This window comes from Rhinoderma darwinii, chromosome 3 (genome assembly GCF_050947455.1).
Source record: "Rhinoderma darwinii isolate aRhiDar2 chromosome 3, aRhiDar2.hap1, whole genome shotgun sequence".
Taxonomy (NCBI): Eukaryota; Metazoa; Chordata; class Amphibia; order Anura; family Rhinodermatidae; genus Rhinoderma; species Rhinoderma darwinii.
The window spans coordinates 10,638,196-10,662,090 of NC_134689.1; the positions used below are offsets into that span (position 1 = coordinate 10,638,196).

Below are 23,895 nucleotides of genomic sequence, written 5' to 3' on the forward strand. Positions count from 1 at the left end.
ACAGTAATTTGACGGAACTATCTCTGTAAATTCTGGACTGTTGCCAACTATGGGAATATTGGCCATGACACATGGGGAGGATTATCCAAAAGGAGACACGGGGATTACACATGGGCAGCAGTATATCATCTCCAGTATACAGCTGCCCCCAGAGAGTAATCACCAGGTACCTGCACAGCGGATCATCCCTCCATGTGATCTAGTCATAGGGACAACTGCCATGTAGGAATCATAACCGCACCTTCTCATTCATCCCATTGGCTGTATAATCCTCCAATCATATTCTGGTGTCTGTCACCAGTCTCTGGCCGGATTTCTTAGGTTATGATGGTTTCTCCCAGTTGCTGCCCCCCCCCCCCTGATATCTTTATAGAACCTTCCCATACACATAATGCAGCATGAAGGGGCTCGGTGAAGGTGGCAGTGAAGGTGTGTAAGTGTCTGATGGGGTCACACAGCTCATAAAAGGACAGCTGCCCGGCCTCATAATCCAGACATATCCTGACTCTACCACTGGAGATCTTGTCAGGTAACCGGATCTCTTTCCTGTCATGTCTCACTGAATACTTATTATTATTCCTCCACAAACTCCAGGACTTGTTATTATTTCCAATGTATGACTGACCCCCCCTCCTGTCTATACTGGGGTAACACATCCCCACCATCCACCCCCCTGATCTACTGCCCTCCACATCCCAGTAATGTCGCCCTGAGGAAAATCTCCTGCCGCTTATCACCTGAGGATAATCCTGGAATCTCTCTGCTGTTTCTGGACGATTCTGCTTCTCTTCTGTCCAGGTTGCAGTTTTCAGGTCGTCTGATATATGGAGATAATTACCAGCTGTGTTTACATCCAGTAATATGTCTGCAGGATCCTCCACATAGATCCCACTCCTTATACCTGATATTATGTCACATAATGTGTGTAATGTGTCTGAGATCAGAGCCACATCCAGATCATCCACATCACGGAGCTGTTTATCACGTCTCCCCGTGTCCTCATCCCCTCCCCCCTCCTCAGGATCACACAAGTCACCTGTGTCTGGTCCCTGTAGGACAGTCAGTGGATCAGTCATGTTACACAGCTCCTCAATGTCCCTCATCTTCCCGGACAGCTCGTCCTTCTTTATTTCCAGCTGTTGGATCAGAGCGGAGAGTGAGAGTGACTCTTCCTCCTCCTGCCTGGAGATCTCACTCAGGACCCTCTTCTCCAGGTCGTCCAGCCGTCTCCTGAGGTCTGTAAACAGGGCAGTGACTCTCTCGGCTTCTCCAGCTGCTTTTTCTTGATCTTTTCTCCAGCGCTCCTCCAGACTCTGGACTCTTTCCTCAGTCTCCTCTCTCTTTGTGGTCAGTTTCTGCAGAACATTTCTCAGTTTCTTCTTTTTCTTCTCAGAAGCCTCATCCAGCATCTCCACCCGGTGTCCCCGATGTTCTCCGGCCAAACTGCACAGGGGCGGACATACCGCATGTGCAGCCGGTGCAGCTGCACAAGGGCCCCGCGTGGGAAGGGGGCCCGTTCCTCTGCTGGCCGACTCAGTTCTCAGCTGCGCGATGCTGAGGACTGAGACAGAGGCCCGTGGACCACTGGCGTAGCTATAGGGGTCGCAGCGGTCGCAATTGCGACCGGGCCCCGAAGCCAGGGGGGCCCACGGCCCCCCGCACCACATCAATAAAAAGTTACTATAGTAACTCGGGCCGCGGGCCCCTGTTACTATAGTAACATACTTTACTTACCTTCCTGGTTCCGGATCGCAGCGGAGGTCCTGACGTCAGGCGCTGTGCGCAGCACATGACGTCACAGCGCTATGCGCCGCGCACAGCATCGAGACGACAGAACTCCCGCCGCGGCCGAAGAGGAAGGTAAGATAGCCCTGACTGGCGGGGTCCGACTCCTGGGACCCGCCAATCAGCTGTTTTGAAGGGGCCGCAGCACTCGTACGAGAGCTGCTCCCCTTCATTCCTGTCACTTCATTCCGGTCACACTGTGAATCGGTTTCGGCGATTCACAGTGTGGGCGAGTAGTGAAATGAAGGGGAAGCAGCTCTCGTACGAGTGCTGCGGCCCCTTCAAAACAGCTGATTTGCGGGTCCCGGGCGACACATCAGCTATTGATGGCCTATCCTGAGGATAGGCCATCAATGTTTAGGGACTGCACAACCCCTAAGCCTACGATGTAGCAGGCTTAGGGGGCCCAGGAGACAGGATCACAGATTGTGTGATGCTGTCTGCTGGGCCCTGTATCTAAGCCAATCACATGGTAGGCTTAGATACATGGCCCATGCGTGATCCTGTCTGCTGGGCCCTGTATCTAAGCCTACCACACTGTAGGTTTAGATACAGGGCCCCAGCACACAGTAATCTTATACTGTATAAGATTACTGTCTGCTGGACCCTGTATCTAAGCCTACCTTGTGGTAGGCTTAGATACAGGGTCCCACAGACCGTATCACACATGGGCCCTGTATCTAAGCCTTAGGGTATGTGCACAGACACTAATTACGTCCGTAAGTGACGGATGTATTTCGGCCGCAAGTACCGGACCGAACACACTGCAGGGAGCCGGGCTCCTAGCGTCGTACTTATGTACGACGCTAGGAGTCCCTGCCTCGCTGTGGGACAACTGTCCTGTACTGTAAACATGTTTTCAGTACGGGACAGTTGTCCGGCAGCGAGGCAGGGACTCCTAGCGTCGTACATAACTATGATGCTAGGAGCCCGGCTCCCTGCAGTGTGTTCGGTCCGGTACTTGCGGCCGAAATACGTCCGTCAATTCCGGACGTAATTAGTGTGTGTGCACATACCCTAACACATGTGTTACTAATCATTTTTTGTGTGTTTTCTTACAGGTTCGGTCGTTGGACTACGGCGGATTCCAGGACTACTTCGATGACAGCTTTTTTTTTTATTAATAAAATGGTTAATGAGGGTTGTGTTTTTTTTTTTTATTTCAATAAAATATTTTTTCTATGTCTTTGTGGTTTTTTTTAAACTATATTACTACCGCCTTAGTAATGGCCGCCGGCTGATTGACAGCATCCATTGCTAAGGCAGGGCTTAGTGTTAGCCGGTGCAGAGGCTAACACTAACCCCCTTTATTACCCCGGTACCCACCGCCACCAGGGGTGCTGGGAAGAGCCGGGTACGATCCAGTACCTGACCATCTGTAGTGATGGTCGGCCACTGGGGTGGCCGCAGGCTGGTATTATCAGGAGGGGAAAGGCCAGATACAGTGGCCCTTCCTACCCTGGTGATGCTAGGCTGCTGCTGCTTTATTGTATCTGGCTGGTTATGAAAATGGGGGGGACGCCACGTCATTTAAAAAATAATTGGAAAGAACGATGTCGGGTCCCCCCCAATTTTCATAACCAGCCAGATACAACACAGCAGCAGCAGGCAGCATTACAAGGGTGGGAAGGGCCACTGTTTTTGGCCTTCCCCAGCCTAATACTACCAGCCTGCGGCCACCCCGGTGCCTGCCCGTCACTACAGCTGGTCGGGTACTGGTTTGTACCCGGCTCTTCCCAGTACCCCTGGTGGCGGTGGGTACCGGGGTAATAATGGGGGTTAGTGTAGACTCTGCACCGGCTAACATTAAGCCTCGCCTTAGTAATGGAGGTTGTCAATCAGCCAGCGGCCATTACTAAGGCGGTGATAATAAAGTTTAAAAAGATACAAGCACATAGAAATTTTTTTTATTGAAATAAAAACACAACCCTCATTAACCATTTTATTGAGAATAAAAAAAACGCCGTCATTGAAGTCCTCGTATCCGAAGTCCAACAACCGAACCTGTAAAAAAAACACAAACACACAAAAATAATCAGTAACACATAAAGAAGCAAAATTATTATTCTTACCTTTCCTGGGTCCAGCGCTGGAGCCGCAATGTCAGCGAGCTGGGCCCTGTATCTAATCCTATCATGTGTGATACAGTCTGCTGAGCTGTGTATCTAATCCAATCATGTATGATACTGTGCTGGGCCCTATATCTAATCCGATCATGTGTGATACTGTCTGCTGAGCCACTGTATCTAATCCTATCATGTGTGATACTGTCTGCTGAGCCACTGTATCTAATCCTATAATGTGTGGTACTGTCTGCTGAGCCACTGTATCTAATCCTATCATGTGTGATACTGTCTGCTGAGCCACTGTATCTAATCCTATCATGTGTGGTACTGTCTGCTGAGCCACTGTATCTAATCCTATCATGTGTGGTACTGTCTGCTGAGCCACTGTATCTAATCCTATCATGTGTGATACTGTCTGCTGGGCCACTGTATCTAATCCTATCATGTGTGATACTGTCTGCTGAGCTGTGTATCTAATCCTATCATGTGTGATACTGCCTTCTGAGCCACTGTATCTAATCCTATCATGTGTGATACTGTCTGCTCAGCCACTGTATCTAATCCTATCCATAGTTTATAGGGTCGTAGTGCTATAGATATGCTATGCTGTCTCCTATACACACACTTTTTTTTGGGGCGGACACATATGTATTGGGGCTATTTCCCGGACATTTTAAGCCCTGAGGGTATGTTCACACGGCAGCGTCTGTTACGGCTGAAATTACTGTGCTGTTTTCAGGAGAAAACAGCACCGTAATTTCAGCCGTAATGGCATGTGCAGGCGTCTTTTGCTGCGTCCACTACGGAAGTAATTGAAGCTGGTTTTCCATGGAGTCCATGGAAAACGGCTCCATTTACATCTGAAGAAGTGACAGGCAGTTTTTTACGCGCCGCCTTTCGACAGCGGCGCGTAAAAAAAAATGACCATCGGCACAGAACATCGTAAGACCCATTCAAATGAATGGGCAGATGTTTTCCGACGCTTTTGAGCCGCATTTTCGGATGTAATTCAATGCTAAAACGCCCAAATTACGTCCGTAAATAGTGTGTGTGTGAACCCAGCCTTAGTGACGCCCCGGCTGCTAGTGCTGCATTGTTGGGTCACTTAGGAGACCCAGCGATGCAGCTGAAAGCGGACCGTCGGCCATGAGAAGTTTGCGGGGTGGGGGGGGGGGGGGGGGGCCCTGGCACATTATCTGCACAGGGGCCTTTTGCAGTCTGTGTCCGCCACTGAAACTGCAGGACACACAGATACAGATATCATCCTTGGTACAATAGTACTTTAATAGCTCCTTATGGACAGAACATTTCTTGTTCTCCAGGGAAGTGCTGGGTTCAGATAAGACGTGTTCTGCTGCCTTGCTGTGAACTCTCAGGTGTTTATCACACAGAGAAGCTTCACACAGCAGACAGGATTTAACAGCAGGTACAGCAGAGTCCACACAGTAAGTGCTGCAGATCCCGGTCTGTTCTTTATCTGGTTGAGTAAACAGGAAATTCCGCACTATATTACATAGAGTTATGTCCCTCAGCAGTGCAGGCCGCTCCCGAAACTCTTCTCTGCATTCAGGACAGGAATAAAGTCCAGACCCGTCCTGTGTATCCAGCGCACGATCAATACAGACCCGGCAGAAGTTGTGTCCACATCTCAGCATTACAGGATCGGTATAAGTGGTCAGACAGATGGAGCAGTCCAGCTCGTCTCTCAGATCAGCAGACGCCATGACTGACAGGAAGAGAGAAACGAAACTACAATTCTCTGAAGCTCAGGAACCAGAGGGCGGGTTTTATACTTGTGTCTACAGGACAGGGCGGAACAGCACAAGATCAGTCACTATTAACCTGTTAATGGACACGTGTTATAATCATATATTCTATCTGCTGTATATATAAGGCAGACCTGCAATGCGGCACGTACATAGAGTCGGGTTATTAGCGGTTAAGAACTTTAGAAACTAGAATATTTAGGTGACTGCACACGTTGCGTATTACGTGCGGATTTGCTGAGCAGATTTTCTTGCGGCTAATCCGCAGTGTAATACAGTACCAGCAAAGTAAGTGACATTTCAAGAAAACTAGTCTACACGGTGCAGATTTTTTCTGCGTGTAAATTGACCTGCGGTGCGTATTTTAAAAAACCGCAGCACGTCAATTTATCCTGCGTGTCTAACTAACTTTACAGAAAAACGCATCAAACACCGCAGCTAAAACCGCATCTATTTCCGCATCAAAATGTAAAAAACGCGCCTAAGTTGTAGGGAAAGGGGAAAATGGAAAAGTGTTTGGAGGTATAACAATAGCTGTAATATAAATTCTATATTAATAATTGATAATTGGATTAGAAAGTCATCAGTCAGCATATATTGTAGTCACAGGATGAGTCTGGGTTGTATATGTCAAGGCAGTATAGCACTAAAAGTGGTGGTAATAAAACCTGGCATCTACAATTTGTAACTGACACTCCGATATCCCCCTGACTTTCTATAAATGAGTCCGGGCAAATTAATTGGCAGTTCTGCCGGTGAGTTGATCTCCCTGTAATGTTTGCTGCCAGTAGCGCGCTGGTTGTGGACCAGAGCACTAAAAGCCACTGATGACCGGCGCTAATCTTCCTCCGCTCGTGTGCTGTACGGAGGAAGCATGAAAGCGATGGTGTGGTTCCTTATTAGCATATTAAAAACGCACCTAAAAACACATCAAAAGACGCAGCGTTAGGTGCGGTTTTAGCTGCGGAATCACGTGCGTATACCTGATTTTCCGCATGAATTTAGCCTTAATGTTGACTTTACATAGTACAGTTGAAAAAAGACGCAGATCCATCAAGTTCAACCAATGAATGGGAAAAATTTCCACACATTGACATAGGAGCGGATATTTTTTTGTTCTAGGTAATGATCTCGTCCTTTTTTGCAGCATCTCCTGTCCCTGCTGTGGCGGCTCCTGCGGTGACTATTCCATAGATTCACCGCTCTTACAGTAAATAAGACTTGTCGCCTCTGCAGATTGAACCTTTTTTCTCCAGACGGAGGGAGCGCCCCCTTGTTTTTTGAGGGGGTATTACATGGAACAGGATTTCACCATATTTTTTGTATGTGCCATTAATATATTTATATAAGTTAATCATGTCCCCCCTTAGTCGTCTCTTTTCAAGGCTGAATAGTTTTAGTTCTTTTAATCTTTCCTCATAACTTAGATTCTCCGCGCCCCTTATCAGCTTTGTTGCTCTTCTTTGTATTTTTCATCCTTTCTATGAACTGGAGCCCAGAACTGAACTGCATATTCTAGATGAGGCCTCACTAATGCTTTGTAAAGTGGTAATATTACATCCCTGTCCCGCGAGTCCAGGCCTCTATAATACACGACAATATCCTGCTGGCCTTAGAAGCCGCTGATTGACATTGTGCTGTTATTTAGTTTACTAGATTATTACACCCAGATCCTTCTCAACAAGTGACTCCCCCAGTGTAGCGCCCCCTAGGACATATAATGCATGCAGGTTATTACACCCAGATCCTTCTCAACAAGTGACTCCCCCAGTGTAGCTCCCCCCTAGGACATATGATGCCTGCAGATTATTACACCCAGATCCTTCTCTACAAGTGACTCCCCCAGTGTAGCGCCCCCTAGGACATTTGATGCCTGCAGGTTATTACACCCGGTTCCTTCTCAACAAGTGACTCCCCCAGTGTAGCTCCCCCTAGGACATATGATGCCTGCAGGTTATTACACCCGGTTCCTTCTCAACAAGTGACTCCCCCAGTGTAGCTCCCCCTAGGGCATATGATGCATGCAGATTATTACTCCCAGTGTAGCTCCCCCTAGGACATATGATGCATGCAGATTATTACTCCCAGTGTAGCGCCCCCTAGGACATATGATGCTGCAGGTTGTTGGTACCCAGATGCAAAACTTTACATTTATCCACATTAAACCTCATTTGCCAAGTGGACGCTCAAACACTCAGTGCGTCCAAATCAGCTTGTAATTCACGAACATCTTCCATAGACTGAACTATATTGCATAGCTTGGTGTCATTTTGCAATAGTGCTATTAATCCCATCCTCTATATCATTAATAAATAAGTTGAATAATAGGGGTCCCAGCACTGAACCCCGGGGTCATCACTTATAACCTGGGACCATTCAGAGTAGGAATCATTGACCACAACTCTCTGGACACGTCCTTGAGCCAATTCTCAATCCAATTACAAACTCTACTTTCTAAACCTCTAGTCCTTATTTACCCATTAGGCGTCTGTGGGGGACAGTTAAAAACGATTTCTACCGGAATCAAAGCTTCACCGGTCATTTATTTATTGCTCCTCTATGTGTATCTGAAATTGACATGAGGACATGGCTGCCATTACATCTCACATTAGAGTTGTCACTTAGCTTTACCCCACTTCTGAATGGCAATCTTGTGAAATGGCCGATTGTCCGACCCTCTATAGTCAATGTTCCCTCTAAGTCTTGGCAGCTCCTGAGCGGGGCAGTTAGGGAGCAGGACAAGTCTCCATCAATGGTGGGCGATCTGATGACCAAAAGTAATACCCCCAGTAAACACTAATAAAGCGACTAAATAAGAGAATAAGAAAACTTATTTTAAATTAGTTTTAACCCGTTAGTGACCGCCCTATAGTGGTTTTACGGCGCTGCATCGGAATAAATAAACAGAGCAGGGAGCCGTTAAATCTCCCTGCTCTCAACTACTAGAGGTAGCTGAGAGCTGGGGGCGTTCCTGCTCGAACGCGTGAGATCGATATCAGTAGCGAGCACCACATCTGAGTGGTTTCTGTAACATTGCCCCCCACTATGACGTCGTTTGTAGCACTCGTCCGCTTATAAGGGTCAGAGACTTTTTGGGTCCATTTAGGTTCCAGGGCTCGGGTGTGACCGCAACCTCTGCACTTCCTATACTTTTGACCCTGAATGGTACAACGATGCACATTTTTAGTTTAGAAATCTGGGAACTCTGGTTGACAGCTCCAATGTACATGTAGACGTTGTTTGGGTTCCTTTACACCTCCGACTCCAGCAGACAATGTGTAAATCACGCTTTGGACCGTTGTTTTGTTTTCTTTTTTTTTTTTTTTTAAACTTCTACTTCTTAAAGAGAACCTGTCACGTGTAAAATGCAGTCCAATGTGTTATATATTGTGTTCTGGAAAAATATTCCTAGTATATAATCCGCCCGCTGGATTCCTAAGTACAGAATGAGCAGAGTTTAGAACAATTAATTACAAATAATACTGAATATTTTCCCACAAAACTCTTCTGAGCGGCTCCTCCTGCTCTATATCGCGCTGTATTAAGATCCGTTCTATATTGTATGAAGTCAGTGGCCACAACTTCCTTTCCCAGTGCCAACAATATCTCAAATGCCTGCAGCCAATTCTTCATTCAGGACTTTTTTTCACATCTGGCAGCAAACCAAGTCTGCAATTCTTCAGGCAGTGGATCGCATGAAAGCATATGCCGATAAGAAGAGAAGGGTTCCTTCTCAGTTTCTCCCCGGAGTCAACATCTGGCTCTCTTGAAGGAACATTCGTCTAAAGATCCCTTCCCACAAATTCTCTCCCAGATTCCTCGGCCCCTTCGAGATGTTACAACGAATAAACCCTGTGTCCTATAAGCTTAGGCTGCCTCCTATTCTCAAAATCCCCAACTCCTTCCATGTGTCCCTCTTAAAGCTTGTGGTCCTGAGCCGCTGCAGCAAATCTCCTAGTTCTACAGTTGCTCCCAGCAGTTCTTTTGAAGTCTTTGAAGTGAAGGAAATCCTGGACTGCAAAAGGGTAGGAGGAAAAACATTTTATCTGGTGGACTGGAAGGGGTTTGGTCCTGAGGAGAGGTCTTGGGAGCCAGAAGAGAACATCAATGCCCCAGCTCTCATCAAAAAGTTCCTCTTACGCTCGGGACTTAAGAAAAAGGGGGCGTAAGGGGGATTGCGGTTGTGCTCGCGGTCGCTGACCACCATCACATCCTACTTATCGGCAGCAGCAACCGCAGGACACTTTCTTCATGTCGGCGTCCCCCTTCCCAGAGACGGCGACACACACGGCTGCAGCTCCCCTAGGTGTCCTGTAGGGTGTGCACGCACTCCCTCCCGGCCTTAAAGGGCCAGCGCAGGGACCTGTGTTTAGGTCCCCAGCCAATCCCTTTACATCCTGGGCTATAAAAAGGGCTCAGCCGCCTTGTTTGTCTCCTATACTATTCTTTCCCTTTCTTTCTTGTGTCTACTCTGAGTGGTTCTTGCTCCCTGTGATGGTGCTCCCATGCTTGGCCATAGCATTTCAGGTTATACAGGACGTTGACTTATTGCACATTGTTTTGTTCTCCTCACCATTCCCTTTTTTGTCATACTCCTTCCCATTATGATGCCCAGATGGCTGTGGTGGTGGGGGCTCTTCATGGGTTGTGATGTTTACCCCTTTTGTTTGGGCTGCGCCCTATTTGTCATATTTTTATTATGGGGACACATTTTCTCTGTATGTTTTTGTACGTGTTTGTATTAAAACTAATAAAAAACGTTGAATTGGAAAAAAATGTTTTTCCTTAAGAACAGCACATCTCTCCTGTGCCACCTTAATAACCCCTCCCTGACCCCCCTCATCTGCTCTCCGCCATTGTAATACGATCCTGCTCAGTATCGGGATAGAGAGGGAGGTGCGCGGGGTGTCTGCTCTGCAACTGAAGGGAAATCCTGTGATGGACTCACCAACACTTGCTAGTGGTTTCCTCTGGAGTCTCTGTGGACAGCAAGAGAAGATCCATATAGGCAGCTGCCTGCACAAAAGGTAAGTGTGTGTAATGTATGTATGTACTGTATGTGTATAGTGTAGTGTATGTGTACAGTGTATGTCTAGTGCATAATGTCTGTATTGTAGTGTATGGTGTAGTGTGTACTGTATGCGTATAGTGTATGTCTAGTGCGTATTGTATGTATTGTAGTGTATGTGTTGTAGTGTGTAATGTATGTACTGTAGTGTATAGTGCATGTGTAGTGTGTAGTGTGTAATGTATGTAATGTATTGTATAGTGGGTAATGTGTAGTGTGTAATGTGTATATTGTAGTGTGTCATGTATGTATTGTAGTGTATAGTATGTAGTGTATAGTGCATGTGTAGTGTGTAATGTATGTACTGTATTGTATAGTGGGTAATGTGTAGTGTGTAATGTGTATATTGTAGTGTGTCATGTATGTATTGTAGTGTATAGTATTGTAGTGTATAGTGCATGTGTAGTGTGTCATGTATGTATTGTAGTGTATGTGCAGCGTGTAATGTATGTACTGTAGTGTATAGTGTGTAATGAGTAGTGTGTAATGTGTATATTGTTGTGTGTATTGTAGTGTGTTGTGATCGCAATGAGGTCACGTTACGCCTTGATCTCCATGCAGGTTCAAATCAGGTGGGGGGGTGCGAGCTCGGAGAAGCAACAGATACACTGAGACGTTTCTCAAGGTAAAAATCCTTCTGACTTTATTTGCAGAGACACAGAGTTTATATAGTAAAAATATCATATAATTACGTGCAGACACATATGAGTCATTTAGACGTATACATTCTTGTGGTTTCTTTCCTCATTATTCTTATCTCTACATACATTGTTTATTATTCCTTACATCTAGTTTTTAATCCGGTGTTCTACCCATATCTATCTTGGCTGTACGCCCAGAACCCAAAAATTCTGTAAACAGACTCCCTAGATCCTGGTAGTACACTCATAATATAATGAATTCGCAATTTCCAGTTTCGGCAGAACATCTACAGATTATCACATTCCATAACCTTTCAATTATACCCAAAATATAGACTCGTTTATCCTTCTAACTTAAAGTAGTACATACATTACACTTATATCATTGATTATAGGTTGTTCTATACCATCACAATCCCTCCTTTTGTGATTTTACCAACACCTAAATTCCAATGCTACTTCTATCTCCTGATAGCAAGGCTTCGATCCATTTCTTCACTTGATTCACACAGGTATGTAGGTGGGGTAATCTCACAACACTCTTTCATCATAATGTATAGGCCTCTGATTGAATGCTTCCCTTATTTTACAAAATGCATAACAATTGAAACATGTAAGCAATATAAACAATATTATGAAACATATCAAGGGTTGGAATAACACATGTAATATTTTAGTAGCTATAGGTGAGAATCCTGTAAAAACGTCATACCAGTGATGGGCACTGGCATCTTTTATTGCTGACGATAAATTTATTACTTCCCTAGCTGCTATTGTAGCCAATACTTTCACTTTACTTAGAGTTACATTATGGGCTGCTATCAATTTCTTTACGTCTTTAGACTTTTGTAACACTTGTTTTAACTCTTCCAGTGGCAAACTAAAATTTCCATAGGGCAAAGGTTCAGGTACCCATACAGTGGACATTATTTCTTCTAAAGTAGGCAGGAACACTATAGTTTGGCTCCCCCAAGTCAAATGCGTCACATTGTATAGACATCCTGAAAATGGTCCTATGAGATTAAACTGGCTAAGGGTCTGCTTGTTGTTAGTTATTAAACATACATGCTGTGGACCTACTTCAATATAAACCTGTAGGTTAGCTTCTGGGATTATAGTGAGTGCGCATACATTATCCTGGTGCTGCATTAGACAGGGTTCATATATCCCTGACTGTTCATTACATACATATCCTTGCTCTGTTAACTGGCACAAATCTATATTCCTTGTCTTATTTTGAGAATCTATGTGTGTTCCTTTCATTTCTGGCATCCAATATTGTCCTAATAATGTCACCGGATCAATCATTATCATTGGCATAACAATAAATTTGCATAATAGAGTAGGATTTTTCACATGAAATGCTATTAGTCTTCCTGCGCACCATTTAGGTGTACACTCAGTATACTCAGGCTGTAACAATAACCACGTATCATTTCTCTCTCCTATGGGCAGAATGTCTGTCCATTGCCTAACATGACTACTAAACAATTTATTCTTCAAATTATTCATCTGTTCTTGTCGCCACATCGTTTTAAGCGTACATACTGTCCAATTTACAAAAGTTGATACATTCTGTAATGTTCTATATTCGGTTAGCATACTTTCATTAAAAACATTTAGGAACAGTTCATCTATAGTTAACCCTTTCTGTTGTATGGCAAAGGTAGTAGGTAACCATGAGGCACCTATCCTTAATGCAGTAGATGTGTCGTCTCCCACTGAGTTTCATTTGTTCATAACTGTTTCTACCTGTATACCATTCAATACTCCTAATCCCGTTCCTACCCCTCCTAATAGCGGGTCATACCATTCTCTTTTTTGTCTATGACAGCAGGGGGATTCAGGGAAGGAAATATTGAAGTGTACATTCTTTTTCTGCTGTTGGGTTACAGCGCTCTTACAAGTGTGTGCGATTCTTTCCAGACTTTGTACTGTTATATGTGGCTTAAAACTATCTCTTAAAATTGTTATCAAGAATACAAAATATATTCTATTTCTTATTTGGCTATTATTCATACATAATATCATCCCATCAGTTTCTTTTATTACAATCGTAGAGTTGAGCCTCTCCTTGTTGCATCTTTCATAAGTCTTATTTATCATTTCATTTCTATTTTTACTGGTTGTATATTTCTATAGATACTGTAAATCTGGTTCATAACAACAAAACAACAGCCGTCTCTTCTTGTATGCTAATGTTGGCTGTTTTGTCTATGTGAAGGTACACAGTCCCTCCATGTGGTCCTTTTTTCCAAGTCCCTTCGGTTGTAGTCACATTTGTAGTATAACACGGGGCATTGGCCTTACAGGTGTAGTTACCCTGCTTTCTATCCACTGTGGCATTCGCCCACCCTGTCCTGAACTGTTCCAGTGATTCTGTACTGATTACGTGTACAGGAGTAGCAGTTCTGCCTTTTTGTATAAGAGCACACGCAACAACCGCCGCAACAACCGCCGCAACAACCGCCGCAACAACCGCAAAGATCTTCATTCTTCTGTCTGAAGAACCTTTTTACAATGACTGGCGTGAATCCAACTTGCCTTTCCTTCGAGCTTCACTGAGGTGCTTGTAACGAACAAAACTTGAAAAGGACCATCAAACCGTGGCTCAAGGCTCTTCCTCACGTGTCTTTTGACAACGACCCAATCTGCTGGTTCTAGCTTATACGTCCCTTCAACTGAATCAGGACCTGGAATGGAAGCAAAGACTTGTGCATGCACCTTGGTCAATTGTTTGTTCAGCGTTTATACATAATCTGTTAGTCTACCATACTGCATTTGGAGCACCTGTGGAAAATAACATCCTAATCTGGGAGCCGACCCAAATAAGATCTCATATGGGCTGAGACCTGTTCTTTTTGTGGGCGTGTATCTTACTGAGAACAAGGCTAATGGTAGACACTCGGTCCATGGTTTCCCGGTTTCTACCATTGCTTTTTGGATTTTCAATTTGAGAGTCCCATTTAGTCTCTCAACCTTCCCACTGCTCTGTGGATGGTATGGTGTATGTAGGGCTTGACTTATGCCTAGAGCTGACAACACATAGTTCATGATTTCACCCGTAAAATGAGTTCCTCTGTCGCTCTCGATCACCTCTGGAACTCCATATCTGCACACCACCTCGTTGATCAGTTTCTTTGCTGTGGCTACGGCTGTAGCTTTGGTTACTGGAAAAGCTTCTGGCCATCCTGAAAAGAGATCAATACAAACAAGCACATACTCATAGGCACCAACTTTGGGTAGTTGAATATAGTCTATCTGTAGTCTCTGGAACGGATATATAGGTCTGGGTGTGTGCTTCTGTGGTACTTTTACAGTTTTTCCAATATTATGTGTTGCACAGATCATGCATCCTTGTGTAAAACTGCTGGCCATCACACTAAACCCTGGAGCATACCACACCTTGTTTACCAAGTCCATCATTGCCGTTTTTGACTGGTGTGTCTCTCCATGTGTTATTTGGGCCATCATTGGGAACATTGTCTTAGGCAGGCACAGTTTATTCTGGCATTGCCAGAGGCCATCTTTTCGTAGCGTTGCTCCTTGGGCCGTCCACTTGTCTTTTTCTTCTTTTGTTGCTTGTCCTTGAAGTTTTTGCAGTAGTTCCGGGCTTACAGCTGGTCTTGTTTCCTCTGGATCTTTTATCTGACATACGGCTGCTAACACGGGTAGCTTCTGTGCTGCTTGATTTTGCGGCTTGGTCTGCCAAAGCATTTCCTTTTGTTTCTGGTGAACTCACCTTGGTGTGAGCTTTTATCTTTACTACTGCTACTTCTGTGGGTAACATCAGGGTCTCCATCAAGTATTTTACAAAGTCTGCATTCTTTACAGGTGTACCTGCAGAGGTCAAAAATTGTCTTGCCCTCCATATGGGGCCATAATCGTGTGCAATCCCAAATGCATATCAAGAGTCAGTGTATATATTTGCTGTCTTTCCTTCTGCATGTTGGCATGCTGCTGCCAGGGCCTTAAGCTCCGCTTCTTGTGCTGAGCGGGACGCTGGTAAGGAGGCTGCTTCTAGGACTACATCTTCGGTGGTTACTGCATATCCTGTAAGAAAAGATCCTTCTACAAAATACCTTGAACCATCCACAAAGAGTATTTAGGTCTGGGTTTTGGAGTGGGGTATCTTTTACATGTGCGAACCCCACTGTTTCCTGGGCCATAAGGGCCATACAATCATGTTCATCAGTTTCAGACAAAAATTGTGACCATACTTTACCTACGTCTTCTCCCCCTTGCTCCAAAGGCAGTAAGGTAGCTGGGTTCAATGTAGTACAGCGGTGTAAAGTAACCTGCTCAGGAAGAAGAAGAGCACAGATTAATCTCAAATATCTTGCTGTTGACAAATGCTTTAGCTGTACTGGAGTAAAAATAGCAATAATATCATGTGGTGCAAAACTTGGACTGGAAATGCCAGGACCAAATCTGAGGCCTTGTTTAACATTGAATTTACAGCAATGATAGCTCTCACACATGATGGGGAACCTCGGGCCACAGGGTCTAGTCTAGCTGAATAATATGCTACCGGGCGCTGCTGTGGTCCATGACTTTGTGTGAGAACTGCAGTGGCATGTCCATTTTGTTCAGTACAGTACAAAGTATATGCTTGCGTAGAGGTACTCCATGGATTGGTGTCACAAGCCGCTACCAAACACAACTCCTCCTCATTCAGCTGATAATCCAGAATACTTTGAAAATCTCACTTTTATCAGGTTCTGCAAATACTTGATTAATACAAAAACAAATAAAAATAAAACATCCCCAAAAACTTTACATCAAATTAACAATGTCCAGACAAGTTTTGTTTTGCCTTCTCCCTCATCTAAATCCATAAAAACTCGTGTGAGTGACGTCACATCGCCTCCTGTGTAACTTTGCTGGAGGGGGATGGTCTCTTACACATAAACCAAAATTGTACCTGATCAGTTCCTTCACCCTTCCCCCCTTTGTGGACTCTGCGAGAGTGATGTAGCAGAGTTCAGAACTACATCTCAACATAACACTAATTTAACCCCCTGTAATGTACAACAGCCTGAAACAAAAATAACTTTTTCCTGACAAACATTTGATCCTTACAATGACATAATTTCTATGTGAAATCAAAAATAGAACAATTGTAGTTAGTTATTCAATAAAACAGAAAATATTATCTCTGATAACATTAATTACTGCAAACCAATAAACAGTATAACGGTGGGGGCACATACATTTTCAATACCCCGTGTCTCACAGTATCTGTAGTTTAATACATCTGAATTATCAAAACACATGAAATCTGATCACATCATAACACATAAATATCGTAACTTTTATAACCAACAGCGCTTGCGCAAAAGACAAGAAATTTATTTCGGTTTGTAGACATTACTGATATATATATCTCTCAGCAGTGCATATTGAGATCCCTTTGTCTCATCAGCCCTGCAGACTGCACCCAGTCAGCCCCCCTCCTCCTCCTCCCAAACACAGCATACTTTAGGGGGGAGGGAGGGGGGTCACACACTCACAGCTGCAACTTCTCACAGCTTCTCACAATCTTAACACTTTCAATGCCGGCAAAACAACATACGTATCTGCAATCATTTATCACACCATTGTATAGGAATTATCTACGTTAATGTTTAACCGTACAATCTGTCGGCCACCATCTCTATATTATGATGACGTGTTGTTTCATCAGTGAACTAGACTGGAACTTCTGTAAAATAGAAAAAACACTACAAATAACAAAATTAACAAGGTGATTATTTCATACTGATTTGGATGGGCCGGGCGTGGCCACATCAGGGGCAGGGGGGGGGGGCAGCCTCTCCCATTGGAAACACAGTGCGCAGGGGGTTTCCCACCAAGAATGAGGACACACTCAACATGAGGTACGGACGCCATTACCGGGCGTCGGCTGGTCCTGTTTTCTAATACATACAATACATTCCTTATTCCTAACTTCCTCTTCTGCAAATCCCTCTAAAGCACTTTCCATCAACTTTCTACCTTCCAACTTCCCTTTGTTCTCCAGAATACCTTTTACCCAATCTGCGGCTTGGAGCTGCCCTCCTCTTTTTCCCTCCTCGTACTACTTCTTCTGACACTTTTCTCCATGCTTCTGCTTTCCCCTGTAACTTTTTATCTTTCAACCATCCACGTTTTGTGTCACAACATTCATTCCATTTTTCTGCGTCTAACCGTCCATGGGATTCTAGACCACATGCTTTCATTAATTATTTTGTTCCCTGCGTTGCCTTTTTACCTTCTCTTTCTGCTACTACCTGTTTGGCGGTTTGTCCTTTGGGGTGCTCATCTCGTACTCCTGTTACAGATTCTAGCTACTGACAGATGAATTCCATTCTCATCTGTTTTATACAGTTTCTAGTTTCCGTACTTACTCCTGTTACAGATTTTAGCTGACAGACGAATTCCATTCTCATCTGTTTTAGACAGTTTCTAATTTCCGTACTTAATAGGGACACCAGTTCCCCATTGTCTAGTTATAAGTGGTCGCCTATAGGCAGACCCTAAGTTATGTAGGGGGTAGTTTTCCTGATAGGTGAATTTCTGGATTTACGATCCCCTAGTAAGCTTACACCCTTTTAACAGGTGCTTGCTCACCCATATGCCATACCTCAAACTCTCGTTTGCCGTGACTGTTTCCCATAGCCCTGCTATGATGGAGGGGACTGTTACCCTTCTCTCTCAGTTTTTATCTTCACTAACAAACACTATGGCTATTGGCTGTTAGGGAAAGTCCCACACTAACTTTCTCACCTATTTTATACAGTTACTTATCCCCTCAAAACCCTTTTAAACCTTCTTCTACTCTGGCCAGAGAATTAAATTCCTTTTATAACTAGCTTACTTTCTTCTTCTGAGACACCACTCGAGTACGTGCCCTCCGCACCATAAGAATATTGGTAATCCAAATAACAAGGCAAACGTAAAATCAAGCTGTTCTTTTGACATGCCGGATTATCAGATTGCACAAAATTTTCGATTTCCGGCCTTAAATTTAGCCTATCATAATCCCCGTAGTCACCTGAAGCATGTACACATGTTTCTGGTAATTTGCCGGATTATCGGAAGTTTTTTCCAAAAACAATTTCCTTATTCTAAAATGCATTTGTGACACAAAACTGGGTTTCTACAACATTCATACACATACTGTCATGGAGATCAGGCACTTTATCCTGAGGGTAGGATTACATATAGACTTGACCAGATTTTTACACTAAAAATACCCTCATGTGGCCCCTCTATTCCTCAGGAGTACTACCGGGAAGGTGACCTACCAGACAGGAAGGTGCAGAGCAGAGTTTGTAAGAATTAAGTCTTCTTACCTTGCTGCAGCAGTGGTCTGCCCGTTCCTTCGTCCGGGAGGTCGCCATTCAAGTCCCGGGAGATCCCCCAGGTGGGGTGCCGTCCTTCTGGTCAAGTCCCTGTTCGGGCGCCAATTTCTGTGATCGCAATGAGGTCACTTTACGCCTTGATCTCCATGCAGGTTCAAATCAGGTGGGGGGGGTGCGAGCTCGGAGAAGCAAAGACACACTGAGACGTTTCTCAAGGCAAAAATACTTCTGACTTTATTTGCAGAGACACAGAGTTTATATAGTAAAAATATCATATAATTACGTGCAGACACATATGAGTCATTTAGACGTATACATTCTTGTGGTTTCTTTCCTCATTATTCTTATCTCTACATACATTGTTTATTATTCCTTACATCTAGTTTTTAATCCGGTGTTCTACCCATATCTATCTTGGCTGTACGCCCAGAACCCAAAAATTCTGTAAACAGACTCCCTAGATCCTGGTAGTACACTCATAATATAATGAATTCGCAATTTCCAGTTTCGGCAGAACATCTACAGATTATCACATTCCATAACCTTTCAATAATACCCAAAATATATACACGTTTATCCTTCTACCTTGAAGTAGTACATACATTACACTTATATCATTGATTATAGACTGTTCTATACCATCACATAAGGGTCAGAGACTTTTTGGGTGCATTTAGGTTCCAGGGCTCGGGTGTGACCGCAACCTCTGCACTTCCTATACTTTTGACCCTGAATGGTACAACGAGGCACATTTTTAGTTTAGAAATCTGGGAACTCTGGTTGACAGCTCCAATGTACATGTAGACGTTGTTTGGGTTCCTTTACACCCCCGACTCCAGCAGACAATGTGTAAATCACGCTTTGGACCGTTGTTTTGTTTTCTTTTTTTTTATATGTATACTTCTTAAAGAGAACCTGTCACGTGTAAAATGCAGTCCAATGTGTTATATATTGTGTTCTGGAAAAATATTCCTAGTATATAATCCGCCCGCTGGATTCCTAAATACAGAATGAGCAGAGTTTAGAACAATTACAAATAATACTGAATATTTTCCCACAAAACTCTTCTGAGCGGCTCCTCCTGCTCTATATCGCGCTGTATTAAGATCCGTTCTATATTGTATTCAGTCAGTGGCCACAACTTCCTTTCCCAGTGCCAACTATATCTCAAATGCCTGCAGCCAATTCTTCATTCAGGACTTTTTTTCACATCTGGCAGCAAACCAAGTCTGCAATTCTTCAGGCAGTGGATCGCATGAAAGCATATGCCGATAAGAAGAGAAGGGTTCCTTCTCAGTTTCTCCCCGGAGTCAACGTCTGGTTCTCTTGAAGGAACATTCGTCTAAAGATCCCTTCCCACAAATTCCCTCCCAGATTCCTCGGCCCCTTCGAGATGTTACAACGAATAAACCCTGTGTCCTATAAGCTTAGGCTGCCTCATATTCTTAAAATCCCCAACTCCTTCCATGTGTCCCTCTTAAAGCCTGTGGTCCTGAGCCGCTGCAGCAAATCTTCTAGTTCTACAGTTGCTCCCAGCAGTTCTTTTGAAGTCTTTGAAGTGAAGGAAATCCTGGACTGCAAAAGGGTAGGAGGAAAAACATTTTATCTGGTGGACTGGAAGGGGTTTGGTCCTGAGGAGAGGTCTTGGGAGCCAGAAGAGAACATCAATGCTCCAGCTCTCATTAAAAAGTTCCTCTTACGCTCAGGACTTAAGAAAAAGGGGGCGTAAGGAGGAGTGCGGTTGTGCTCGCGGTCGTTGACCACCATCACATCCTACTTACCGGCAGCAGCAACCGCAGGACACTTTCTTCATGTCGGCGTCCCCCTTCCCAGAGACGGCGGCACACGCGGCTGCAGCTCCCCTAGGTGTCCTGTAGGGTGTGCACGCACTCCCTCCCGGCCTTAAAGGGCCAGCGCAGGGACCTGTGTTTAGGTCCCCAGCCAATCCCTTTACATCCTGGGCTATAAAAAGGGCTCAGCCGCCTGGTTTGTCTCGTATACTATTCTTTCCCTTTCTTTCTTGTGTCTACTCTGAGTGGTTCTTGCTCCCTGTGATGGTGCTCCCATGCTTGGCCATAGCATTTCAGGTTATACAGGACGTTGACTTATTGCACATTGTTTTGTTCTCCTCACCATTCCCTTTTCTGTCATACTCCTTCCCATTATGATGCCCAGATGGCTGTGGTGGTGGGGGCTCTTCATGGGTTGTGATGTTTACCTCTTTTGTTTGGGCTGCGCCCTATTTGTCATATTTTTATTATGGGGACACATTTTCTCTGTATGTTTTTGTACGTGTTTGTATTAAAACTAATAAAAAACGTTGAATTGGAAAAAATTGTTTTTCCTTAAGAACAGCACATCTCTCCTGTGCCACCTTAATAACCCCTCCCTGACCCCCCTCATCTGCTCTCCGCCATTGTAATACGATCCTGCTCAGTATCGGGATAGAGAGGGAGGTGCGCGGGGTGTCTGCTCTGCAACTGAAGGGAAATCCTGTGATGGACTCACCAACACTTGCTAGTGGTTTCCTCTGGAGTCTTTGTGGACAGCAAGAGAAGATCCATATAGGCAGCTGCCTGCACAAAAGGTAAGTGTGTGTAATGTATGTATGTACTGTATGTGTATAGTGTATGTATTGTAGTGTATAGTGTGTAATGTATGTGTATAGTGTATGTCTAGTGCATAATGTATGTATTGTAGTGTATGGTGTAGTGTGTAGTGTGTAGTGTGTACTGTATGCGTATAGTGTATGTCTAGTGCGTATTGTATGTATTGTAATGTATGTGTATAGTGTAGTGTGTAGTGTATGTGTACAGTGTATGTCTAGTGCATAATGTATGTATTGTAGTGTATGGTGTAGTGTGTACTGTATTAATGTATGTACTGTAGTGTATAGTATGTAGTGTATAGTGCATGTGTAGTGTGTCATGTATGTATTGTAGTGTATGTGCAGCGTGTAATGTATGTACTGTAGTGTATAGTGTGTAATGTGGTGTGTAATGTGTGTATTGTAGTGTGTCATGTATGTACTGTAGTGTATAATGTGTATATTGTAGTGTGTCATGTATGTATTGTAGTGTATGTGCAGCGTGTAATGTATGTACTGTAGTGTATAGTGTGTAGTGTGTAATGTGTATATTGTAGTGTGTCATGTATGTATTGTAGTGTATGTGCAGCGTGTAATGTATGTACTGTAGTGTGTAGTGTGTAATGTGTATATTGTAGTGTGTCATGTATGTATTGTAGTGTATGTGCAGCGTGTAATGTATGTACTGTAGTGTATAGTGTGTAGTGTGTAATGTGTATATTGTAGTGTGTCATGTATGTATTGTAGTGTATAATGTGTATATTGTAGTGTGTCATGTATGTATTGTAGTGTATGTGCAGCGTGTAATGTATGTAGTGTGTAGTGTGTAATGTGTATATTGTAGTGTGTCATGTATGTATTGTAGTGTATAATGTGTGTATTGTAGTGTGTCATGTATGTACTGTAGTGTATAGTGTGTAGTGTATAATGTGTATATTGTAGTGTGTCATGTATGTATTGTAGTGTATGTGCAGCGTGTAATGTATGTACTGTACATTCGTTTCTTGCTCTGCTATTCTGCTCTTTTCAATAGCGCAGGCGGCGCGGTGACGTCCTCACGCCGCTTGCATCATTCAGCTCCAGCAGACGGCTCATTAGAGAGCAGGCCTGCGTTGCTAGAGGACGGTGCAGGAACAGGATCAGGTGACCATGTAACGGTTGTTTTTGTTTTTTTAGTTAAAGGGGTTGTCCACTACCGGACAACTGATGACCTATCCACCGTATAGGTCATCAGTATATCATCGTTGCGAGTCCGACACCTGAACCCTGCACCGATCAGCCGCTCCGGTGGCCTGCGAGCATCGGATGTTATTGCCTATTATGCGATGTACGGAGCCGGAAGCAGTTGGCTCCGTACATAGAATAGCGGCCGTGCTGCAGCTCTGCTCCTATTCACTTGAATTGTACTGCAGCTCGGCCGCTATTCCGTGACCGTAGCCAACTGCTTCCGGCATGTACGGCCGGTGCACGGAGGCAGCCAGAGTGGCTTAACGGTGCAGGGTCCAGATGTCGGACCCCCACAGATCATGTACTGATGACCTATCCGGTGGATATGTCATTAGTTGCACGGTAGTGGACAATCCCTTTAACAGTGTGAGTGGCATTATCTACAGGGGGCGCTATCTACAGGGGGCGCTATCTACAGGGGGCGCTATCTACAGGGGGCGCTATCTACAGGGGGGCGCTATCTACAGGGGGGCGCTATCTACAGGGGGCTCTATTGGGCAATATCTACAGTGTACAACCAATCTCTATAACTATATTTCCAAATATCCAAGGATAACAAAATGAGAAGTTCAATCTCTTTATTAATAATCCATTAAAAACAAGAACAGCTGTAAACAGACAATTAAAATCAACAGAGTATTAGGACAATGAGGGACACAGCAGGTTTGATATGTATGAATACAATGCCTGGGAGCAGTATATACTGACACAAATACAAAAAAAGATATATACCCCAAATATTATAGTACAAAAAAGAAGAGTCAAATTTAGGCTATACACATGTATATAATAATACTCCAAAATGAATCATCACTCACAAATGTGTGCGTTTTTAGGTAGGTCACTAAATGATAGGGAATGCACAATTCGTGTCATGTTTCCCACACAATGGTGATAGGTCCAAATAATGTATATACTAACTATGATTAGAAACCCCTGTCTATATAAGGCGTCTTTAACACTAGCGTTAGTATCAGTTTACCTGTCAGTGGGGGAGGGGATCAAAACATTAAACGGAAAGCAACGGGTCCGTTAGAATTCCCATTGATTTGAATTCTTTTGTTTCAGTTGCTTTCCGTTTGTCTCCGGTTTTCAGTTTTTTTTGGACGGAAGCAAAAAGTGCAGAACTTGTTTCCAGGAAAAAATAAATGTAGTGACCTACCTAAAAACGCACACATTTGTGAGTGATGATTAATTTTGGAGTATACATGACCTGACAATAATTCCAAACATTCCCTTGTATGTTTTTTTTCAGATGCAGCAAAATATATCAAATCAACTGATTAAACCGGCGCACTCTATTTGCTAATTACTCTATAAAGGGTCATGGGCGGTGCCGCTATCCTGAGGAGTCACACAGTCCGGACGCCAAACCCACCTTTCCTTGCTTGAGTGACACCCCCTGGCTG

General features: G+C 44.1%; 1 pseudogene; it reads right to left on the reverse strand.

The window, feature by feature from the left end:
* Window positions 1-246: 246 nt before the first annotated feature.
* On the reverse strand, window positions 247-5,575 carry LOC142748683 (E3 ubiquitin-protein ligase TRIM39-like; annotated as a pseudogene).
* Between the last annotated feature and the right edge of the window lie 18,320 nt (window positions 5,576-23,895).